This window comes from Vicugna pacos, chromosome 16 (assembly GCF_048564905.1).
Source record: "Vicugna pacos chromosome 16, VicPac4, whole genome shotgun sequence".
NCBI classification, from domain to species: domain Eukaryota; kingdom Metazoa; phylum Chordata; class Mammalia; order Artiodactyla; family Camelidae; genus Vicugna; species Vicugna pacos.
The window spans coordinates 38360698-38369357 of NC_133002.1; positions in this window are offsets into that span (position 1 = coordinate 38360698).

The window sequence follows — 8660 nt, forward strand, 5'->3', positions numbered from 1 at the left end:
GGTGATGGTCGCACAACTTTGTAAATATACTAAAACCACTGAACTGTGCAGTTTAAAGGGATGAATAGTATTGTGTGAACCATATCTCAAGTTTTAAAAAAAAAGCTATCCGACAACACATGTAGCTCCCTGGATGTCGCTTGGCACACAGGCGGTGTTCAGCGACTGTTTCTCTTCTCTCCTTTCCTTTCACCTCGCAGTGTGGCCCCAGAGACGTCAGCCTGGACTGCTTGCCTCTGAGCATCTCTGCCTGGTGGTGTCAGCTTGTTGGACCGGGAAGCCAAGTGTATTATCTCAGTTTCCTGAAAGCCTGATGTCTCCTGGGCCTCAGACACATGATTTACAGGGAAATCTTGGATCATCAGAGCTGGAAATCACTCAAAGATTCTGTGGGTGTTCTCTACCCCTTCACTAGCGTGTCTAAGGCAGTGCACCCCGGGAGGTCTCGTGGACCCAGGCAGACCCGGAACCAAGCTCCCCCGGTACCCCCCACCCCGACCCCGGCCCCTCTGCTCCTGCATTCAACTTCCTTCACTGTCTTTCCTCTTCTGCCTTCCTGCCTCCTCTGCTGGGATCCCTCGTGTCCAGGGGTGATACAGGTGGTGTGACCAGGGGCCAAGGGATGCTAAAAGAGTCCCTGAAGTCCGTATCTTTGAAAATGTGTGTGAGGTGGCACAAAAGAAAAAACAAAAAGTGCTACTGAAAACAAATGGAACCCATTCTCCCCGCCAGGCCATCTGGTAAGGAAGGAAGCCTGCTTTCGCACGTAGGAGAGGGCTTTCGGGGCCCTGCTGTTCGCAGTCTCAGATTTCCAGGCCTCCTCAGGAAGGGAAGGGTTGGAAATACAGAGCTCATTTCTCAATGTTAGAAGGTGGACCGGGAAATTCCTTTGTCAGCAATGGCTTCTACTAGAGAAGCATTTTCGGTTTCCATTCATGGGTGTAAGGACGGGATAGGGAGGGACTCCAGGGAAAGAAGGCGGCGGAGATGAAGGGGCTTTTTCAGAGGATGAACCTCGGAACATAGGGGTTGGTGGGGTCTCGGGTGAGAGTGGATCCAAGAATGGAGCCTGAGATTTAACATTCAGTTGTTTGCTCTCCTGTGTGATGATTCCCGAAACCTTTCAAAGCAAGTGGCACCCCTCAGCCTTGAGTTAGGGGTGCAGCCCCCGGGAGGGAGGGTGAGGGAGGCTGAGTGCAGAAGTGGTCGGACGTGAGCGAGGGAAAGCTCAGAGACTACTTCAGACTGAGGAGTGAATAAAGCCTTGGAGAGTATGTAACACTGGGAATCAGGATCCTGGGAGGTGGTTACACTTTTGTCACCTGTGTGGGATGGGGTCTTGAGTGATGGCACACAGTCAAGGAAAGGTCCCAGGAGGTGAACACAGTGCTGATGGGTGCTGGATGCTTCTAAAGTTACAGAGGCTACATGGGGAAAATCAAGCCGAGGGACACGGGGGAAGGAGGGACTTGGGGGAGAGGGGAAAGGGTACACAGAGCGACTCAGGAGTCTGGGATGTGTGGTTGAATGAGCTCATCCCAGGATGTTACTGCCATATAGTAGAATTCCAGTAACTTCTGGATGAATGTGAACAGAGGAGCCAACCCTGCAGAGTGGTGAGCTGATAGGACAGGGAGGAACGGCCCAGAGCCAAGGACAGGCTAAGTATGAGGGAGATGGCTCAAGGATGGGGGACGGAGGTGCTCAGTGCCAGGGAGGTGCTAACCATTCGACTTGGGAGGTGCTCAGTGTTAGGCCTGGGGGAGGGCTTGGTACCAAGGATGGATTTGTGCTCAGAACTGGGAAGATGCTGGCCACTGAGGGAGGACTCAGTGACCAGAGTGGGGACGTAAGTGCTGCAGAGGGCAGCTGCATCCCAGGATGAAGGTTGGAGGTCAAACTTCTAGGGGAGCGCAGTGACGAGTGGAGGCCAGGGATGGGTGGGGAGTGACCCCCAGCGGGGGATTCAGAACTCTTGAGACCCACCACTGGCTCCCGCCTGCCCCTCCTCTGCCCACCCCATGGCTCAGTCCTCCCCATCCACCCATCCACTCCAGCTGCCTCCCTCCCTCATCAGGCTGTCTGTCAGGATGGGGGCCTGTCATACGGCAGGGCTGGGCCACATGCAGGGACCTGCAGGAGTAGAGCTGAGTCCCACAGGGCAGGGAGGCCTGGGGCAGCCTGCAGCTGCAGTCCTGACTCCTGACCTCTCCCCACTCCAGGACTGAGGCTTGTGGCTTCTGAGGACCAGCCAGGGTGGAGCAGAGGACACTGGCAGGGGGCCTGCCTGGCCCCACTGAGCTCTAAGGCAGCATCCCCTTCCTTTTCTAGCAGCCTGATGACACCCCTAGCTGTGAAGGAGCTCATAAAAAAGTGTTGAAAGGTGAGAAAGTGGACCGTGTTCTAATGCTGGGTTTCCAGGGGGCTGGAAGTTTGACAAAGCACCCCTCCCCTCTCAGCCATCAGCTCCAGCTGGCTTCCTGCGAGACTCACAACAGAGATGGAAAGGACTTTGAGTCAACATATCCAGCTTTTTACAGATGGAGAAATAGAGGCCCTGAGGTAGGAAATGTGCCCAAGGTCCCTTAGGAAGGTGGTGGCACAGCCAGGACCAGAACCTAGGCACCTGGCCTCCATTTCGTTGTCTTCCCCACGTAGCTCATGCCTCCTAGGCAGTGCACAGCTTTCAGATCAAGCCAAGGGACAAGCAGACTCAGCTAGCTGTTATCTAGGCGACCTTGGAAGGTCAGCTCATTTCCCCAAACCTCAGTTTTCCCATTTGTAACATGGGTGGAAGGCAATCAGAGTGTCACCAGCCGTGTTAGACTCAACAGGAGGTCACATTCTCCCGCTCTCGGCCTGCACACGTGTTCTGGAGGATCTCAGCCCTCTGAAATAGTCCCCCGGTCACAGTTTACCTGAGCAGGACTCTCATGTGACGTCGCCCGTGTGCAGACTTGTCCGCTGGTGCCAGGCTCTGCCTCTGCCCCGAGAAGCCTGGTGGGGCTGGGGACTGTGCTGGGACCTGTGCTCCTGGTGTCCTGGACTTTATGATGTGCAGTTATCTCTGGGGATAGGTGCGCCTCTCCCCACTTTGTGTGTAGTTTGGCCAGTGGAACAGGGTCCATGCATTGTAGTGCTACCTCCATGTCTCAAAGAATTTTCAGTAAAATAACTCCTTTAGTTTTTATGTAGTGTTTTCCAAGGATTAAGAGATCTCTCTGAATGTCAGGTGCCAGGCTCTGCCAAGTGGTGCTCATTAGACCTTCCATCTGCTCCTCAGCATCTCTCAGCTCCCCTTACATTTGGTGAGGCCGATGCAGGAAAACGGATGTGGGGCATGAAGAGGGCCGTGTCTCAGGTCTTGGCTGAGCCCCTGGGACATGCCCTGCCAAGTGTGAGTCCTTGGCTTTGCACAGGAAAGAATTCAAGTGCGAGCCACAGCTGAGTAAAGGTAGATTTATTTAGAGAGATATGCACTGCATAAAGGGTAAGGCAAGAGAAAGGCAAGGAAAGAGGTGTGGGAACTAGGCGCTCAGGTTAAAGTAAAAGTTTGTACACACTCCACAGACAGAGTGCAGGCCGACTCCAAAGGGGAGGGAGCAAAAAAGGCCGCTAGGCATGGCATTGCCAGTTTTTATGGGCTCAGTAGCTTCACACGCCTACAGGTGGGACCATTCCAAATAGCCTGGGGCAGGGGCTGGGATTCCCAGGAATTGGGCCACCGCCCATTCTTTGGCCTTTTGTGGTTAGCCTTAGCCGTGGGGCTGTCATGGCGCCTGTGGGCATGTTATTTATCACGCTGTTACAATGAGCGTATAATGAAGCTCAAGGTCTACTAGAAGTCAAACCTCTTAATCCTCAAGGCCAACTGAGAGTTGAATCTTCCACCATTTTTGGTGTTAAATTGCTGTCATTCCTTGAGTGGCTGTGCCCTGCCCACTTCCCTCTGGTCTCAAGGCCATGTGACCAGTTCTGACCAATCAATAGAATTGATGTCACTTCACACTTGAAACTCAGAAGACCAATACTTTCTTGCTCTCATTTAGGATCTGGGACATTCCATATGCCAGGTCCATGAGTGAATATGTGGGACAGAGTCCTCCCCCTGCCACAGAATTTGCGTGAGTGAGAAGTAAACTTTTAGGTGGAAAGCTGTTGAAATGTTGTGCTTGCTCATTACACAGCACAACCTAGCCTCTCCTGACTAATGAACGAAAATAAACTTTGCCTCTCCTAACCAAGGTGTCCTTACCTGATCAGCCTCAGCAGGCCAGGTTTCCTCTTCCCTTCATGTGTGATCTCTTTGAGAGATGTCTCAGTTCCACACTGGCAGGCTTCTTGTAAGCATGCTCCATGTTCATCACAGGTACTCGAACTTGTCAAGAACCTCACTTAGAGAGGGCTAACAGCACCATCACTGCATCACCACTCTCCCTCACAGAAGTCTCTTCTCTCCACAAGAGATTCCACCCTGGAGTCCAACCTTCTGGACTTTGAAAGTTAAAAAGTACCAAACTGTGTACTTGGTAGGTTTCCCTAAATTCTCATGAGCTTTGCCACTGGCCTTATTTCCAGTCTCCTCCCACGGGGTCCTGATCCCTCCCATTCCCCTCCCCCGTACACAGGCCATCTCTTCCTGCAGTGCTTCCAACATGCATCAAAGCATTGGCCAACCTCACGGGGCGCTTGCTGCGTGCCAGCTGCTATATCATGGCTGTCGCAGCTTCAGGCGGGATTCTGCTTGCTTCTGCGGAAATCCCTCTGGGACTTGGCCTGACCAGATTAACAAACTAAATCTGTAGCTGACATCTCCAGGCACACCAAAGAGCTGGAGGGAGAAGCTTCCACATCCTTAGAGACCGCTTCCTCACCCAACCCCCAGGCTTCAGGTGCACCTGGGCCTCAGATGCGGCAGGAGGGGGCTCATCTCCTCCCTTTCAGGGAATAGGTAAAGGAGATACTTAGCCTTGGCAATGCTGGTGCATTTCCTCTGATGCCTTCTGTTTCCTGGGGTCACCCTGGCTTCCATCAGCCTCAGAAAAGAATAGGCACCACCTAGTACCCGTTCCTAAAGACTGTATTCACAAGCCGGCATGGCCCTCTGCCCTCCACACAGTTCTGTGCCTGTATCTCTGTTTTGTGTCGGTCTTAGCCCACTGAAGGTGATGCTAGGAACGCCTGGGGCCCCCACCTGGGTTGTGCCACTTGTGGGAGCCCCCACAGACAATTCTTCAACCGGAGCCAGTGTTGTGGCTGGGCCACCCTTTGTTCTGACTATGACAGCAAGACGGACCTCGGCGACAACCGACAATCATCAGGGAGCTTTGAAAAGACAAGTTGCTGGAGGGTACACAGCACGCCTGGGGCCGCATAGCAAGGTCACAGGTAGAGAGAGAGTGAGCTTGGACTTTTATTATTAAGGCAGGGGATGCCCAGGGTTTCACAGGTTCACTCTTTATCGTTAAATTTAAAACACAAGGCGGGGAATTAAAGTGCAGAAGGGAAAAGCAAGCTGTCAAAAAGTCTACCAGAGCTCTCCTGAAAAAAGGGAACTTCATGGGTGGGGCGGCCTGGCTTTTCATCTCATCTTGTAGCTTATCCAAGAGGGATGTCTTTGAAGTGGATGCCTCGGTGATCAAGTTTAATGTCAGCCCCTTCACAGTACAACTGCAAGCTAATTGTCAGGTGCTGACACCACAATCTCCAACTGTTTGTTTAGAGACATTGACCATCTTGAAAACTGCGGCATCCTTCTGGGCAAAGTCCTAAATATTTTCATCAAACCTACACCCTCAGCCTTCCCAGATATCCCAGATGAGATGGTTCTCTTAGACTCAGCCAGCCTGAACTTTGCCGTGTCAGTGGAGTAGCGGTTGACCTAGCACAGTGGTTAAGAAAATGGGTTCAAATTCTAGGTCTGTTGGTTTTAAGCCAGGTAAGCTTGGAAAACTTCCTTAACCTCACTGTCCCTTGCTTTAGTCACCTGTAAAACAGAGATGTTTCGGGCTCTTGGGAGGACTCGATGTTGTAATATATATTAACTACTGAGCGCCTGCACATAGGAGATATTCCGCGTATCCCGGTGCCCATCTTCCTGCCCCTGCAGGCTCTTCTTTTCTGTTCCTTTCTGCACAGGCTGCTTATGTTAATTATCTTGCGGCTCCCTTCCTACACACCTAGAGTGGCTTTGAGCCGTCATAAGACATCAATTTATAAAATACATCGAAAGGCCCTCAGAACTCTCCACAATCTGTCCCCAGCCCACTCCCCAGCCTTATTTCCAACCATTCTCCCCAGGACCCTCCAGCCAGTCTAGGTGACCTCTCTATTCTCATCAGAGCTCCCCACTCATGCCGAGACTGTATGCTGACCTGTTTATCACTTCAAGCCTTATTCACCCTCGAAGTCCCAATTGCAAGACCTTCTTCCTCCAGGAAGTCTTCCATGACTAGGCAAAAATTTGGTGCCATCCACGTGCTGATGAGTCACCCTGCAGAATTCTCTGTCTGTGGTTTTGTTTTGCCTACATTTGTATGTGATCTTCCCCCCAGCACGAGAGCTCTTTTCAGGCAGGCACTGTGTTTCCATAGTTTTATCTTTGGCATTCGGTAGCATGCGAGGAAAATCAAAATGGAGTTGGTATTGCTAAGACAGCTCTCCGAAATAGAGGTGGGTGGGAGGCTACTAAGAAAGTATGACTTAGGCACATCTCTGCCTGGATGGAATCTGACCTTTTGACCTGGTGAAGTCATCCAGAACACCTGCCAGAAACTCTAGATACTTTTCAGACCTTTACCCTGAAATAACTGGTGACAGTCTATGTATCCGACTGCCTGCCTTAAAACAACTCATGATTCCTTAGGGACAAATATTTTTTAACTTGCACCAGAGTCAATCACAATTCACGCCAGGCAACTTTTAACAACCTTGTGGCTTTTTGTCTTTAAAGCCCTTGCCTCTTTCTCTTCCCGGGAGTACTTTTTTGAGGTTACCTGAATCCATGTCTCCTGGATTACAATTCTTAAGCCCCCAAATTGACTCTTTTCTTATTTCCAGCCTCCTGCGTTATTTTTTGGGGTTGACTCTACGTACTCCATTTGGCTGGCTAGATAAATGGATAGTTGTGGGTCTTAGAAGACTCCTAAGTGTTGGGGACACTGGGCAGAGGGAACCCCTGAATGCAACTGCTCCCACCCAGGGGACATGGTGGAGGAAGAAGCCACCCCTGGGAGAAATGGACTGGGACTCCTTCTACAACCTGTAGCCTCCTCCACTTCCCCACAAGGCTTGCTAAGATGCTTATTTAGTAAATAGTTCAGGAGTTAAGGGTCTGGGGCCCGGATTCAAACCCACGGTTCCCATGCTGGCTCCAGCTTTTATCAATGGTGTCACCTTCAAAAGCTCATTTATGTCTGAGGAGCCTCAGTTTTACCACCTGGCTTTAAAATGGCGATAAAAAGAGTCCTGATCTCATCTAGTTGTGAATAGTGGAGGAGTTAAGTTAATGCACGTAAAGCAGTTACAATGCTGCTTCAGCGAGCACGCAGTGTTAGCTACTCTTGTTAGATCCTACGCTGAGCATTTAGTCTGTGGATCTGGACAGTGTCACGTGGGAAAAAAGCTCAGACTCGAGCCCCATCTCTACCACTTACAGCTCGGCACTTGGGAACCTATTCTCCCTTTCCGAGCCTCTGTTTGATTATCTTTGAAATAAAGAAAATCATGCCTATGCTTTTAAGTGTGGAGAACAAAGCCTGGCATATATGGGGCTCACAGGTGTGTTCACATCCTTTTCCATTTAAGCCTCCTTCTGTATGGCAGGTGGGCTGGGCAGAGGTAGTAGTAATTGGGGGAAAGAAACAGAGGGGACAGGCAGGGCACAAAACATCCTGAAAATTCAACTTGGTGTCTTTAGGGGTTGGCATGGGCCTGCTGCCATCTGCTGGATTGAGCAGGAATGGCATCTCTCAGTGCTCTCTGTTGTCACCTCGTGGTGAAAGAGGTTTGTGACAGAAGAGCAGACACAACTAGGAATGCATCTAGTAAGTCCTGGACACATGATAGACACATGATGCCTGCTTCTGCTCCTTTCATTAGCTTGTCAGTTTCTATTAAAAGGCCAGCCTTTTCACAAAACAGAGGCAAACTCATAGAGATAGAAAACGAACTTGTGGTTACCAGGGGTTGGGGAGGGGCCGGGAAAAGAGGGTGGGGAGGGATACATTGGGAGTTTGGGATTCGCAGATACTAACTACTATACATAAAATAGGTAAACAACAAAGTTCTGCTGGGAACTATATTCAATATCTTGTAAAAACCTCCAATGAAAAGGAATATATGTGTATAACCAACACATTATGCTGTACACCAGAAATTAGCACGACATTGCAAACGGACTATACTTCAATTTAAAAAAAATTATGAAGTGAAAAGGCCACCTGTCATTTTGATTGTAATGCACTGAATTTGTAGATACATTTGGACAAAATTGGTGTTTAGGCGTCTACTCCATAAGCATGGTGTAACTCTCCATTTATGAAGATTTCTTTCATTTCTCATTGCAGTTTCGTGTAGTTTTCAGTGTAGATGTCTTCCACATACTTTCAAAAATTTATCCCTAGGTATTTCATGCCTTTAGGTGCTATTATAAACGATAT